The 15808-nt window shown below is 42.5% G+C and overlaps 1 pseudogene; it reads left to right on the top strand.

Moving 5' to 3' along the window:
* The first annotated feature begins 2269 nt into the window (after nt 1-2269).
* On the top strand, nt 2270-3263 carry LOC113895016 (annotated as a pseudogene).
* The last annotated feature ends 12545 nt before the right edge of the window (nt 3264-15808 follow it).

The following is a 15808-nucleotide window of genomic DNA, read 5'->3' as shown; positions in this document are numbered from 1 at the left end:
TTTAAAATGCAGAAATTAAAAATTCAATCAAATGATCCATTGACAAATATCATGAATGCCTTTTTAAAGCTCTATGAAGGCTGTACATAGAAATGTGTGATTGCCTACAGGGAACTTATGCTCTGGGACTTGTTCACAGCATCCCAGCACAGCAGAATTTGGTGGAGAGGATGGGACATACGATAAAATGTTAAGTAGCAAGCAAAGATAGCCTAATGAGACGTGTGGGAGATCAGTTCTCTGACTGATCAAAAGAGAGAAGGGATCTTACCGTCCAGAGCAAATGGGAAGAGAACCTAGGGTGAGCCTTTTAGGATAGATATAAAGGGAAGACATGGTTCAGATAAAATGATAAGTAAAAAAGCAAAATGGTTGTCTGAGGGGCTTTACAAATAGCTGTGAAAAGAAGAGAAGTGAAAAGCAAAGGAGAAAAGGAAAGATATAAGCATGTGAATGCAGAGTTCCAAAGAATAGCAAGGAGAGATGAGAAAGCCTTCCTCAGAGACCAATGCAAAGAAATACAGGAAAACAACAGAATGGGAAAGACTAGAGATCTCTTCAAGAAAATTAGAGATACCAAGGGAACATTTCCTGCAAAGATGGGCTCGATAAAGGACAGAATTGGTATGGACCTAACAGAAGCAGAAGATATTAAGAGGTGGCAAGAATACACAGAAGATCTGTACAAAAAAGAGCTTCACGACCCAGATTATCACGATGGTGTGATCACTCACCTAGAGCCAGACATCCTGGAATGTGAAGTCAAGTGGGCCTTATAAAGCATCAACACAAACAAAGCTAGTGGAGGTGATGGAATTCCAGTTGAGCTATTTCAAATCCTGAAAGATGATGCTGTGAAAGTGCTGCACTCAATATGCCAGCAAATTTGGAAAACTCAGCAGTGGCCACAGGACTGGAAAAGGTCAGTTTTCATTCCAATCCCAAAGAAAGGCAATGCCAAAGAATGCTCAAACTACCACACAATTGCAGTCATGTCACATGCTAGTAAAGTAATGCTCAAAATTCTCCAAGCCAGGCTTCAGCAATATGTGAACCGTGAACTTCCTGATGTTCAAGCTGGTTTTAGAAAAGGCAGAGGAACCAGAGATCAAATTGCCAACACCTGCTGGGTCATCGAAAAGCTAGAGAGTTCCAGAAAAACATCTATTTCTGCTTTACTGACTATGCCAAAGCTTTTGACTCTGTGGATCACAGTAAACTGGAAAATTCTTCAAGAGATCGGAATACCAGACCACCTGATCTGCCTCTTGAGATATTTGTATGCAGGTCAGGAAGCAACAGTTAGAACTGGACATGGAACAACAGACTGGTTCCAAATAGGAAAAGGAGTACGTCAAGGCTGTACATTGTGACCCTGCTTATTTAACTTCTATGCAGAGTACATCATGAGAAACACTGGACTGGAAGAAGCACAAGCTGGAATCAAGATTGCCGGGAGAAATATCAATAACCTGAGATATGCAGATGACACCACCCTTATGGCAGAAAGTGAAGAGGAACTCAAAAGCCTCTTGATGAAAGTGAAAGTGGAGAGTGAAAAAGTTGGCTTAAAACTCAACATTCAGAAAACGAAGATCATGGCATCTGGTCCCATCACTTCGTGGGAAATAGATGGGGAAACTGGAAACAGTGTCAGACTTTATTTTTTGGGGCTCCAAAATCACTGCAGATGGTGATTGCAGCCATGAAATTAAAAGACGCTTACTCCTTGGAAGGAAAGTTATGACCAACCTAGATAGTATATTGAAAAGAGAGATATTACTTTGCCAACAGAGGTTCGTCTAGTCAAGGCTATGGTTTTTCTAGTGGTCATGTATGGATGTGAGAGTTGGAATGTGAAGAAAGCTGAGCGCCGAAGAATTGATGCTTTTGAACTGTGGTGTTGGAGAAGACTCTTGAGAGTCCCTTGGACTGCAAGGAGATCCAACCAGTCCATCCTAAAGGAGATCAGTCCTGGGTGTTCATTGGAAGGACTGATGCTGAAGCTGAAACTCCAATACTTTGGCCACCTCAAGCGGAGTTGACTCATTGCAAAAGACCCTGATGCTGGGAGGGATTGGGGGCAGGAGGAGGGGGGATGACAGAGGATGAGATGGCTGGATGGCATCACTGACTCGATGGACGTGAGTCTGAGTGAACTCCGGGAGTTGGTGATGGACAGGGATACCTGGCATGCTGTGATTCATGAGGTCGCAAAGAGTCGGACACGACTCAGCGACTGAACTGAACTTAACTGAACTGACTTAAAGAGGTGGGGGTCTCAAAAAGGGATACATGTAAACAGAATTGTAGCCCGTGGAGTACATATAATGTTTTGAAGTGACAGTAAATAGATTTTTCTGCAGGAAATGGAATGAAAACAGCAGTTTAAAATGTTGGAACAGGAACCCGGCTCCCAGAAGGCCGCACGGGCCCTGGTGGAGGCAGGCGGGCGCCAGGCCTGGGCTCGGGCACCAGGCCACTGAGGCTGAGGGGCCACTGAGGCTGAGAGGCGCGCTCTGGCGGGCCGGGCGGCCGGCTTCATGACGCTCTTCCACTTCCGGAACTGCTTTGCCCTGGTCTACTCCCCCTACTCCACCACCTACAAGTACAGTGGCCTGTCTGAGTCCAGTGCCTTCTGGAAGTGTGTCCAGCCCGGGGTCACCCACCTGTTTGTGCAGCTGTGCAAGGTGCTGTTCTTGGCCACTTTCTTTCCCACCTGGAAGGCGGCATCTGTGACCTCATTGGGGAGTTCATGAAGGCCAGCGTGGACATGGCAGACCCTGATGGGCCTAAACCTTGTCGTGTCCTGGAATGCTGGCAAGGGGGAATACAAGATCATGGTTGCCCTGGGCTGGGCCACCGCTGAGCTCATTATGTCCTGTGGCATCCCCCTCTTGGTTGGAGCTCAGGGGCGTTGAGTTTGACTGGAAATACATCCAGATGAGCATCGACTCCAACATCAGTCTGGTCCATTGCTTCGTCGGCTCTGCCCAGGTGTGGATGATAACATGCTGCGACCTGCACCACACTCAGCGACCAGCAGTCCTCCTCCTGATGTTCCTTAGCATCTACAAGGCCTTTGTCATGGAGACCTTCGTCCACCTGTGTTCCCTGGGCAGCTGGACGGCACTGCTGGCTTGAGTGCTGGTGACCGGGCTTCTGCCCTCAGCACCTCGACCCTGTATACTGCTGTTGTCAACGTGCGTGCCTAGGCTTGGCATCCCAGACTTTCACATACCTTCTTCCTGTCCCCAGGTTCAGTGAAGTAAACAGCATTTGGAAAGTTAAATTTTTTTTTTTTTTTTTTTTTGTGGAGCAATAGGTTGCTATCAGATTGCGGAGAGCTATAAATGTCAATTTGATAAGTGTGGTCTTTATTTTATATTTACTTTGGAACCATTAATTCCTTGGTGTCTCAGATGGTAAAAGCGTCTGCCTACAATGCAGGAGAACCCGGGTCGATCCCTGGGTCGAGAAGATCCCCTGGAGAAGGAAATGGCAATCCACTCCAGTATCCTTGCCTGGAAAATCGCATGGATGGAGGAGCCTGGTAGGCTACAGTCCTTGGGGTCGACTGAACGACTTCACTTCACTTTGAACCATTGGCGATTTGGGGATGATCTACTTATTGACAGCAACTGGGAACCTAAATTTGTCCCCAGTTTCAGATTTCTCTCCCAAGTCTGGATTTCAAAAGTTATTGCAATTTAAAGCACAGTGATGCTGGTCACTGCTCGGACTCCACCTTCTGTTTCACCTACCACACACAGAGTGGACGAGGAATAGACTGCCACAGGGACATTGCTTTTCCCTAATTATTAAGACAGAGTGATAATCCACTCGCTTTTTATTTGGGGGTATCTGCCTAAGAAAAACATGTGTCCTATTACAAAACTGAATCTGAGGGATGTGAGGAATATATAGATATGTCTCCTTTGAACTCTGAAGGAGACTGTTTACTGTTAACACAAAAATAAGACTCCTCACAGATCATTAGCTTTTAAGAAGAATGACCTACACATTGTGAGGTACTCTGCCTCTTGGACAAATATAGAAAGAATTGATTGTGGCGTCGCTCTTGATCTCAGAGCATCAGTGAATAACCACCTGCAAAGCTTGCTATACTTCGGAGTTTTGTACGTAAGGAGTTTGCAGTTGTAACCATGTGGCAAATGCAACAAGCTGACCGTATCAGTACCGGGTTTATCTACGCCATCTGCTGTCATATTGACATCTGCTTCCTTCAACGTAGCACCTTCTTTCTCTTAGACATATTCTGCTATTTCTTCTTTTCCTTCTTTGTTTCAAGTCATATCCACTGATATCGGCACCATTTTGTGTTATCAATAAAGGAGGCTTTCAGTGAGGGAGGGGTGGAAGGCAGGGCCAAGTGATCAAAGGACTCAGTAGAAAAAATACCTTAATTCATGGGCCTGAACACTGTGTAAAAAGGTGAGCCTTGAGGTAAGAAAGTATCCAGAGGAAGCATGAGACAGAAGTGAGGGTTTAATTTGGGATTAACAAAAGCATCAGAAATAGCTAAGAGGAGACGGGAATGAGGACCATGTGTGTAGAGGGTGATAGCAGAGCAGAGCACAGAGATTAGATGGAATTAATCTGTTCATTGGAAAGATGCTTTGGATTTTTTGGCAACACATACCAAGAGCAGTAACTCCAAGTAGCCTTCTGAAATCAGGGATCAACAGGTGAAGGCTTCCTTTAACTTCATTCTTAAATTACAGTCAAAATGAACTTGTATAAACCACACCTTTTTTTAAAGGTGTTTTGGTTTGTTTTCAACACACGATTCCACTTCATTTTTTCACTTATCCTCACAAGGTAGCTGAGAGTTTGTTTAGCATCATCAGGCAAATCTGGCTCCCAATGCTTAGCTAATTCTGTTAGAAACTACTGACTTGAATTGTATATGGATGGTGAACGTTTTTTCTATTAAACAGCCACCAGATTTTTAGAACATAAGCTAAATTTCAGGAAGTGCTTGGAATTCCAAAGAATAGAAAGCTTTGGCCAAGAGCAAGTGTGTATTCAGTCTGAGTCAACAGGATTCACCTGGGCGCTGTTTGAGCTTTTGGTCCCTGAAGCCATGGGTCAATGATACAGAAATAGACACTCATCTCTGACAACGAAAAAGCATGGATGCTGGCATGGGAGGACAAAGCTCCTTTTCTTTCAAAACCAGATCAAATTTAAACCTGCGATTTTGGAGCTTACTCATCAGAGGAGAAATATCATGAGCTATTTGCTCTCTCTGCTGTAACATAGCTCTGGCAAGCCCGGAAGTTATGTTGAGATCGTCAAATCTATAGTCAAGGACCATCTTTGTGAATCGTGAAACCATATGCCACTGGTTATCTGAATTGAAAAAAAATTAAAAACCAACAACAATAACAACAACAACAAAAAACTCCACACCAAGGAAAGCAGTGATGTGATCACACAGTGCCAAGGCCCTTTGATCATCTTACACCTTCTCAATCTTTATATGTAAAAAAAAAATCTTTGCTACTACATGAACCATGTAAAATACCAGAACTCCTGTAGTGTTAACAAGGAATAAAGATCTTGCACCAGATGGTGCCTCTTGTCTCCATCTATCTCTAGCCCAAACAATCTGCCAGAGTTTTGAAGAAAAATGCGATGTGATCGCGTTGCAAAGTATATGAAGTAACAGTATGAAAAGTAATCTGGCTCAAGCAAGGGAACCCAGAAGGAAGGGGATTATTATGACTCTTTGAGCCCAGGAGTGAGGGTACCACTAGCTCTGAATTTTAGTCCATAAAACAAATGGTGTACCCAGGCACAGCTGGAGGGTGAGCATCGCACTGAGATGTCTCTCTGTATTTCTGCAATGTGATGCTATCAGTCAATACGGTTGAAATTTCAGGGATTCATCTGGGTATTTTGTTTATATAAAACAGAGTAAACAGTTTGATGACTTTTGAAAAGCTTACTAGCTATAAAGGGAGAGTTCACAGGAGAACTTAAATGTTTAATATTTATTGCTATATTGCCTGCGGTTATGGATTTGGCCGTCTTGGTGGTGAGATGTTGGGTACAGTTTGTGTGTCCCCTTTGCAGAACATTATTAAAAATGTTTAAAAGAAGCTTGGATGGGTTTTTTGTTTGTTATTTCTCTGCTTTTCCATGTGACTTCTGTGGCCACAATATTCTCAGGTCTTCTCCTGCCTTCTAATACTTTGATCATGGTACTGTTACCTCTTTGCCAAAAGATCTTTGACTACTTTATCTCTGGGCTTTTAGTATCTTTGTTGTTGTTCAGTCACTAAGTCATGTCTGACTTTTCATGACCCCGTGGACTGCAGCATGCCAGGCTTCCCTGTCCTTCACTGTCTCCCTGAGTTTGTGTAAACTCATGTCCATTGAGTTAGTGATGTCATCCCACAATTTCATCCTCGGTTGCCCCCTTCTCCTAACACCTGTATAATTATAAAGCATTTTGTGATCAGAAATTATTTAATGGGAAAGAAAATAGCTTTTCAGGTCTTTCCTAGATACAACTCATTTGAACAATTAATTTAGGTTTGTATTTACTTTTGGTGCTTGGACTAGAAGTATAAATGGCAAGCCTAGAAACTCATGGTGATTTAATAGAAGGTAGCTCATTGGTGCCACTCAGAGTGTTGTCAGAAGACTGAATTGGATGAGCAGACTGGTAAAAGGTCTATGATAGACACAGAAATTGAGAGTCATCGTTTAGAAATTTCCATAGTAATTTGACTTAACTGTGACATCCAAGCAGGTGAATCACTTTCTCAGAAACTTATTTTGTCTCAGTTTACCAAAGTTTCAGTCCCTTATAGATTGGAGGAAATAAAAACTGTGTTCACTACCAAAGAGAGTTTAAGAAGCGCCACTTTATTTTTATCGAGTTTTTTATTGACGAGAAGTTGTTCCAACTTTGTGTTAGTGTCTGGTAAAGTGATTCAGTATTTATCTGTTTATATGTAATTTTTTTTCATATTGTTTCCATTATGTTTTATTACAGGATATTGAATATAGTTACTTGTGCTTTATAGTAGGTCCTAGTTTATTTTATACATAGTAGTTGGTATTTGCTGCTGCTGCTGCTAAGTTTCATCAGTTGTGTTCGACTCTGTGCGACCCCATAGGTGGCAGCCCACCAGGCTCCCCCACCCCTGGGATTCTTCAGGCAAGAACACTGGAGTGGGTTGCTATTTCCTTCTCCAGTGCACAAAATTGAAAAGTGAAAGTGAAGTCGTTCAGTCGTGTCCGACTCTTCGCGACCCCATGGACTGCAGCCCACCAGGGTCCTCAGTTCATGAGATTTTCCAGGCAAGAGTACTGGAGTGGGGTGCCATTGCCTATCTGCTAATCCCCAAATCCTAATTTATCCCTCTCCCATCCCTTTTCCTCTTTGGTAACCACAGTTTGTTTTCTGTGTCTGTGAGAAGCACCACTGTAGAGTTCATAATTTCATTTTATATAAGATGGATCAAAATAGAGACAATGAATCCATCCACAGCAAGGAGGTTAGAGCAGTCATCTATTTATTATGTGTTAATCCTTACTCGGGAGCTTCAACCATAGTTGTGAAAGGAAAGGGATCTTGGAAATACTTGGAAATACATCTTGGAAATACTATACAGGAGAAGGAACAGGATGAAGTCCTGAAGTGAACAGCCTGTGTGACACAGAGGCACGTACTTCCCCCATATCAGCCTGGTGGGTGTTGCTCCCAATAGATATGGAAAAGCTTCATTGGAAATAGAACCTTGGCAACACCAGGAATTCTGGGTTTTTAGTTTTAAGTTAGTGATGGCAAACATCTATTTAGAAATTGACAGTGAACCATGAAAGACTGTGGACCTCAACTGAAGAGTTCAATACTAGAAACTTAGAAACAGATGGGACATTCTTCCTGATAGTTTTATTGAGAAAGAGAGGTTCCCTTCTTCACATTTTCTGATGTTTGAAATGACATTATTATCAGCGTTCCTCCTTTTTCCTTATAAGATAGACACAATGCATGGAAGTGGGTGAAGGACACATGCTCAGGTCACTCTTACTTTGCAGGATGTGTTGGCATGTTCCAGACACTGAAAATGCCATTGCTGCTGCTGCTGCTGCTGCTAAGTCGCTTCAGTCGCGTCCGACTCTGTGTGGCCCCATAGACGGCGGCCCACCAGGCTCCCCCGTCCCTGGGAGTCTCCAGGCAAGAACACTGGAGTGGGTTGCCATTTCCTTCTCCAATGCATGAAAGGGAAAAGTGAAAGGGAAGTCGCTCAGTCGTGTCCGACTCTTTGCGACCCCATGGTCTGCAGCCTACCAGGCTCCTCCGTCCATGGGATTTTCCAGGCAAGAGTACTGGAGTGGGGTGCCATTGCCTTCTCCAGCCATTGCTGGTAGTGCATAATAAAAGTCTCAAAGCGTGCTTAGTAATGATATATCTCAATGATGTTCTAAGTGAAATGTTTTTTGGTATCTCAGATTTGAATTTTGTCAAAGAAATAATAATAGAAATCATCTCCAGGTTATTTCTATAACAACTGTTCATTTTTCTTCTTGAACCTTTGAATAGAGTTGAAATAATGTTATTTGTGGTAACAATAGTATTACTGTGATTTCTGATTTCTAATTTTACTACCATTATTAATGATACTGTTAATTTATTTAAGACCCTCTAAGTTTTTAGGGTTCTTGCTGCTGCTGCTGCTAAGTCGCTTCAGTCGTGTCCGACTCTGTGCGACCCCATAGACGGCAGCCCACCAGGCTCCTCTGCCCATGGGATTTTCCAGGCAAGAGTACTGGAGTGGGTTGCCATTTAGGGTTCTTATAGAATCTAATAATGATCCACGTGGAAAAACCATTTGTATTCTTTCTTCTCTGGAAAATCTATTTCAGAATTGTGACTAGAGGAATCAGTAGCACTTCATATAATTCACGATATGGGTATGTGCATGTGCACGCATGCACGCACACACACACACACACACACACACACACACACACATAAGTACCATATGGTCTTTTTTGACTTCTTGGCGTGGGTAGTAAAAAATTGTTGGGACTCAGGTTAGCATTCATCCTCCTAGGTATTGGAGATATAGGAGTTCACCCAAAATGTAATATGGATTGTTTGTTCTTAAGGTATATATTATAACTCTATTGATGTCTCAATTGGAAAGAAGTTCACGTCATCTTATTATTAATCTTATTTTTTTTTAGTCAATTACCTAACCCATTCCCATTTTAGCTCTGGTGCCCAAGGAAGAGGCACAACTCCACTTGCTGCTGGGCTCCAGGGGGAAAGAAGATTGCAATGATATCTCTCCCTGAGCTTTGGGAAGCTTGCCGAGTGTGAACCTGACATTGAACAAATGGCAGAGGCCAAGACAATGTCAGCTAAACAATGTCCCTTTCGGCTTATTAGGGCTTCCCTGGTGGCTCAGATGGTAAAGAATCTGGCTGCAATGCAGGAGACCCAGGTTTGATCCCTGGGTTGGGAAGATCCCCTGGAGAAGGTCACGACAACCCACTCCAGTATTCTTGCCTGGAGAATCCCATGGATAGAGGAGCCTGGTGGGCTACAGTCGATGGGGTCGCAAAGAGTCGGACACGGCTGGGCAACTAACACTTTGACTTTCAGCTTAACACACAGAAAATGCATAGGCAAAGTTGTAACTTTTTTTTTTTTTCCTCTCTTTCTTCTTGACCATCCTTCTCAAACTTGCCATTGGCTCTCCTTTTCCTGTGTTTGTGTTCTTCCCTCTGTGTGGGCATCTTTGAGGAGCAAGGAGGGCCTGCTTACGCACTGCACGTCACTCGGGCTGTCGTTTCCCGGGGCGGGTATTTCAGTGCGATTGCATCTCTATTCATCTACTGACAGAAGTGGCAGTGGTGCAGACACGGGTATTTGTTATTGAAACAAACAAAGCCTGTGGTGTTAGAGATTTGTATGCAAAACCTTCACAACAAAACTAAGTAGCTATTTACTTTAAATATGCCAATTAACTGTTACTAAGGTGCAGTGCACTTGTAGGTTAAGGATGATTGATAGTAACATGCAGTGAAATGTTCTTAAACTGCAGTCAGGAAATGGAAATGTACAAAATGCAAAGAACCAGCGCTGACAGCACTCGTTACATGTTTCAAAACAACACTTTCAAATTGTTCCTTTATTGTTCTTTCATCATGTCTTGGTTCTGCACTTCCATAGCCTGGTAGCCAACAGTGTACTAAGAAAGTTTCAGAAAAGAGAATGTTTTCTTCTGAAGTAAACATCATGGGCCTAATCTCATTTGTTTCACTCAGGCAGAACTCTTAGGAACCACAGTGGGAGTTTTGCTTGACTGAAGAGAATAGCCTTGTCTCTTTTAAATGTCTGACATGGAATCTGTTGCTATTACAAAACTAATTAAAAGGAGAGATGACTTCTCCTTTGGTTGCTATGTCCTGTCTCAGCAGACAGTCACTTCTTCATTGACTCTAAACCAGCACCACCCAAAAGTAATACAACCAAAGCCACAAATGTTAGCCACATATGTATTTTTAAATTTCCTAGGAGCCAAGTTTAAAAAAATAAAAAGAAACAGGTGACATTAATTTTAATAGCATTTTACTGAATGTAGTCTATCTAGACTCTTTATAATTTTACCATGGGATCAATATAAAATAAGGTATTTTGCATTTTTTTTCTTCATACTAAGTCTTTGAAATTTGGTGTATTTTATGCTTAGTCAGAAGAATGGGCTCATGCCAATTCAGAAGAACCACATCTCAAGTTTCTGGTAGATTTCCACGGCCAGTGTCTACTATAAGAAACAGCACAGCTCTAAGTGTCATCATCTGAAGATCGGTGTAGTGTCCTTGATTAAAATGTTCCCTTTGGATAGTTAGGAAAAGCTGGATATGCATCCTGAAACAACACCATGATGCAATTGCTGTTCAATTCCCCCAATTACCGTTAAAGCCAGATGTTTTGTTGTGAAAAGATTAAATTCATAAACTCAGTCAGCTGACTTACGATTTTATAAAGCTCCCTGGCTGTTAAAATGCTAAAATGTTTGTGCCAGGGATACTATATAAATATTCTAAAAATCTCAAAAGAATACAGGGAATTACGTTTAAAATATAATATCAAAGGCCTTTTGATGTACACCATTGAAATGTCAGTTGAATGTTTTATGATACATTTTATATTCCTCACAACAATGAAAGTTGGGTGTGTGTTAGAAAAGCAATTAAGTGCAGATATTGTCAAGTAAACCCTCTAAGAAGGGAAAAGCTAGATCTGATAATTCCAGTTAATTTGTTATTAACATCAACTATAAATTAAAAAAACACAGTGCAAACATGATTAAGTAGAAATTGAACATCGAACAAGGGAGGAGGGCTTTCCAGGTGTGGTGCTGGTGGTAAAGAGCCTGCCTGCCAGTGCAGGAGACATTAAGAGTTGCCAGTTCAAACCCTGGGTTGGGAAGATCCCCGGGTGAAGGGCTCGGCAACCCACTCCAGTATTCTTGCCTGGAGAATCCCATGGACAGAGGAGCCTGGCGGGCTATACTCTGCAGGGTCACAAAGAGTCAGACACGACTAAAGTGACTTTGCACGCATGCATGGAATTGACTTTCCCAAAATCAGACAATTTGTCTTAACTTTATGTCTCCTGTGTGCTAAGTTCAGTTCAGTTCAGTTGCTCAGTCGTGTCCGACTCTCTGCGACCCCATGGACTGCAGCACGCCAGGCCTCCCTGTCCATCACCAACTTCTGGAGTTTACCCAAACTCATGTCCATTGGTCGGTGACGACATCCAACCATCTCATCTTCTGTCATCCCCTTCTCCTCCTGCCTTCAATCTTTCCCAGCATCAGGATCTTTTCAAATGAGCCAACTCTTCGCATCAGGTGGCCAAAGTATTGGAGTTTCAGCTTCAACATCAGTCCTTCCAATGAACACCCAGGACTGATCTCCTTTAGGATGGACTGGTTGGATCTCCTTGCAGTCCAAGTGACTCTCCAGAGTCTTCTCCAACACCACAGTTCAAAAGCATCAATTCTTTGGTGCTCAGTTTTTTTTATAGTCCAACTCTTACATCCATATATGACTACTGGAAAAACCATAGCCTTGACTAGATGGACCTTTGTTGGCACACTGGTAAATACCAGTGTGGAGGTAAATGATAACAACAGTAACAGTAATAGCAACACAGGTAATGCCATATTCAGATTTGGCCAAGACATTTGTGTGAGGAGCAACCTCCAAAAAAAAAAACCACAATAAGGCTGTCATCAGAAGTACTGAAATACTGTCCATGTGTAATTTTTGAAGACTTCCTGGAGAATTGTGGAAAGTCCTCTCCCCTGCTCTGCTCTGGCTGCCATGCTGGCTGCATTTCCCAGACTTCCATGTCAGCCGAACTTCCAGTGGATTCAGCCAGTGGGAAACCCCATTTGGAGAGTAAAGTGCTGGAGGAAGGGGGAAGCCAGGTGATTTTCCCTGTTTCTCTGTGCCTCCGGTGGTATCTCTGGAATGTCTCAAGTCATGTCTTCTCTGTATGTGCAGCTCCTGTTCTTTGTTCCTGTCCCAGTTCCATCTTCCACTGAGTGATCCTAAGACTTGACCCTGGTCTCACAGGCTTTTTCCCTTTTCCCTTCTAACCTAGAAGTCCTAGTAATTTCTTGCTATTTCTAATCTCTGGGTTACCTCACTAATCCCCAGTTGAGTGAGGCTTTCTGCTTCTATGTAACCAATTCCCTCTATTAAATTTATCCCCTTCCTCCATTGCAAATACTTAGACCCCACTCTATGCCCACAAGTTGAATTGTGACAAAATAGAGATTCTGGAAACAAAAATGAGCCCATTTCCAAATAAATTACCAAGCAGATTGTTTATGTGCACCCCAAAGGAAGCAATGATCATTAAGAGCCAACATGAGTTTCTTAAGCACAAATGTGACTGGTTCACTTTGCTTATTTAATTGGTGGTGGAAGAAATACTGGTGCTAGTACATGAGCAAGGACTTTGAAGTGATCTCTCATGATGTCCTTGTGGTTAATAGACACATGTGTGCTAGATGATACAGATTTAACCAGGTTTATAGGCTGTGCTGGAAAATACCTAGAGGGAAGCATGGCTGCCTTTCAATATTTGAAGAGGGATTAGATTAGATCTTTGAAATACTAGAGGCTAGAGCCAGGATCAATGTTTGAAGTTCAAGGAATCTGATTTTGGCTCAGTAAAGGGGAATGCATTCTAAGAATCAGAGTTCTTCAGAAATGGAATAGACTGTCAGGAAGACAATTTTGCTCCTAGTTATAGCCATAGATTTTAGCTGTGAAGAATGGAGTGAAAGGGATTCTTGTATTGAACTTGAAATAGATCATTCCTATGTTTCTTCCAACTGTGAAAGATTAAGAAGTTATGAGTTTGGTCATCCATGCTTGATACTACCATGGCACAAAATGTAATTCTGGCATTTGATAAGACTGCAGAAGGAGCCCCCAAATTTGATCATTGTTAATATATGTGATTGCTGTCTTAGTAAAGAATCAATCAATCCCAGTTTGTTGTTCTTGCTTGTTGTTCAGTCACCCAGTCATGTCTGATTCCTTGTGACCCCATGGACTGCAGCACACAAGGCCTCTCTGTCCATCACTATCTCCCAAAGTTTGCTCAAGTTCATGTCCTTTGCATCAGTGATGCCATCCAACCATCTCATCCTCTGATGCCCTTTCCTCCTTCTGCCCTCAGTCTTTCCCAGCATCAGGGAATTTTCCAGTGAGTCAGCTGTTCACAGCAGATGACCAAAATACCAGAGTTTCAACTTCAGCATCAGTCCATCCAACGAGTATTCAGGGTTGATTTCATTTAAGATTGATTGGTTTGATCTCCTTGCTGTTCAAGGGACTCTCAGGAGTCTTCTCTAGCACCATAGTTCAAAGGCATCAGTTCTTCAGCACTCTGCCTTCTTTACGGTCCAGCAATGGGATTTTTAAAATCCCAGTTTATAAAAGCATAAAAATATTAGTTTTCAGTTCAAAGAGAAGATATTTTTCTCTACTTATGAAAAGTCAGCATTTAAAAAATTATTTAAAAATATTTATTATCTTTTTTATTGATGTATCAGTCAGTCAGTTTAGTAGCTCAGTCGTGTCCGACTCTTTGTGACCCCATGAATTGCAGCATGCCAGGCCTCCCTGTACATCACTAACTGCCGGAGATCACTCAAATTCATGTCCATCAAGTCGGTGATGCCATCCAGCCATCTCATCCTCTGTCGTCCCCTTCTCCTCCGGCCCCCAATCCCTCCCAGCATCAGAATCTTTTCCAATGAGTCAACTCTTTGCATGAGGTGGCCAAAGTACTGGAGTTTCAGCTTTAGCATCAGTCCTCCCAAAGAACACCCAGGACTGATCTCCTTTGATATGGACTGGTTGGATCTCCTTGCAGTCCAAGGGACTCTCAAGAGTCTTCTCCAACACCACAGTTCAAAAGCATCAATTCTTCAGCGCTCAGCTTTCTTCACATTATTATTATTGATGTATAGTTACTTACAATATGATACTAGTTTCCGGTATACAGCATATTGATTCATTTTTTTAAATTAATTAATTTATTATTGAAGGATAATTGCTTTACAGAATTTTGCTGTTTCCTGTCAAACCTCAACATGAATCAACCATCAGATCAGATCAGATCAGATCAGTCATTCAGTCGTGTCCGACTCTTTGCGACCTCATGAATCCCAGCACACCAGGCCTTCCTGTCCATCAACAACTCCCGGAGTTCACTCACACTCACGTCCATCGAGTCAGTGATGCCATCCAGCCATCTCATCCTCTGTCGTCCCCTTCTCCTCTTGCCCCCAATCACTCCCAATATCAGAGTCTTTTCCAATGAGTCAACACTTCGAATGAGGTGGCCAAAGTACTGGAGTTTCAGCTTTAGCATCAGTCCTTCCAAAGAAATCCCAGGGCTGATCTCCTTCAGAATGGACTGGTTGGATCTCCTTGAAGTCCAAGGGACTCTCAAGAGTCTTCTCCAACACCACAGTTCAAAAGCATCGATTCTTCGGCACTCAGCCTTCTTCACAGTCCAACTCTCACATCCATACATGACCACAGGAAAAACCATAGCCTTGACTAGACGAATCTGTGTTGGCAAAGTAGTATCTCTGCTTTTGAATATGCTATCTAGGTTGGTCATAACTTTCCTTCCAAGGAGTAAGCATCTTTTAATTTCATGGCTGCAGTTACCATCTGCAGTGATTTTGGAGCCCAGAAAAATAAAGTCTGACACTGATTCCAGTTTCCCCATCTATTTCCCACGAAGTGATGGGACCAGATGCCATGATCTTCGTTTTCTGAATGTTGAGTTTTAAGCCAACTTTTTCACTCTCCACTTTCACTTTCATCAAGAGGCTTTTGAGTTCCTCTTCACTTTCTGCCATAAGGGTGGTGTCATCTGCATATCTCAGGTTATTGATATTTCTCCCGGCAATCTTGATTCCAGCTTGTGTTTCTTCCAGTCCAGTGTTTCTCATGATGTACTCTGCATATAAGTTAAATAAACAGGGTGACAATATACAGCCTTGACGTACTCCTTTTCTTATTTGGAACCAGTCTGTTGTTCCATGTCCAGTTCTAACTGTTGCTTCCTGACCTGCATACAAATTTCTCAAGAGGCAGATCAGGTGTTCTGGTATTTCCATCTCTTTCAGAATTTTCCACAGTTTATTGTGATCCACACAGTCAAAGGTTTTGGCATAGTCAATAAAGCAGAAATAGATGTTTTTCTGGAACT

Source organism: Bos indicus x Bos taurus, chromosome 7 (assembly GCF_003369695.1).
Source record: "Bos indicus x Bos taurus breed Angus x Brahman F1 hybrid chromosome 7, Bos_hybrid_MaternalHap_v2.0, whole genome shotgun sequence".
In the NCBI taxonomy this organism is placed as follows: Eukaryota; Metazoa; Chordata; class Mammalia; order Artiodactyla; family Bovidae; genus Bos; species Bos indicus x Bos taurus.
The sequence above is the reverse complement of the archived record's forward strand: the minus strand, read 5'-3'. Positions and strand labels throughout refer to the sequence as shown.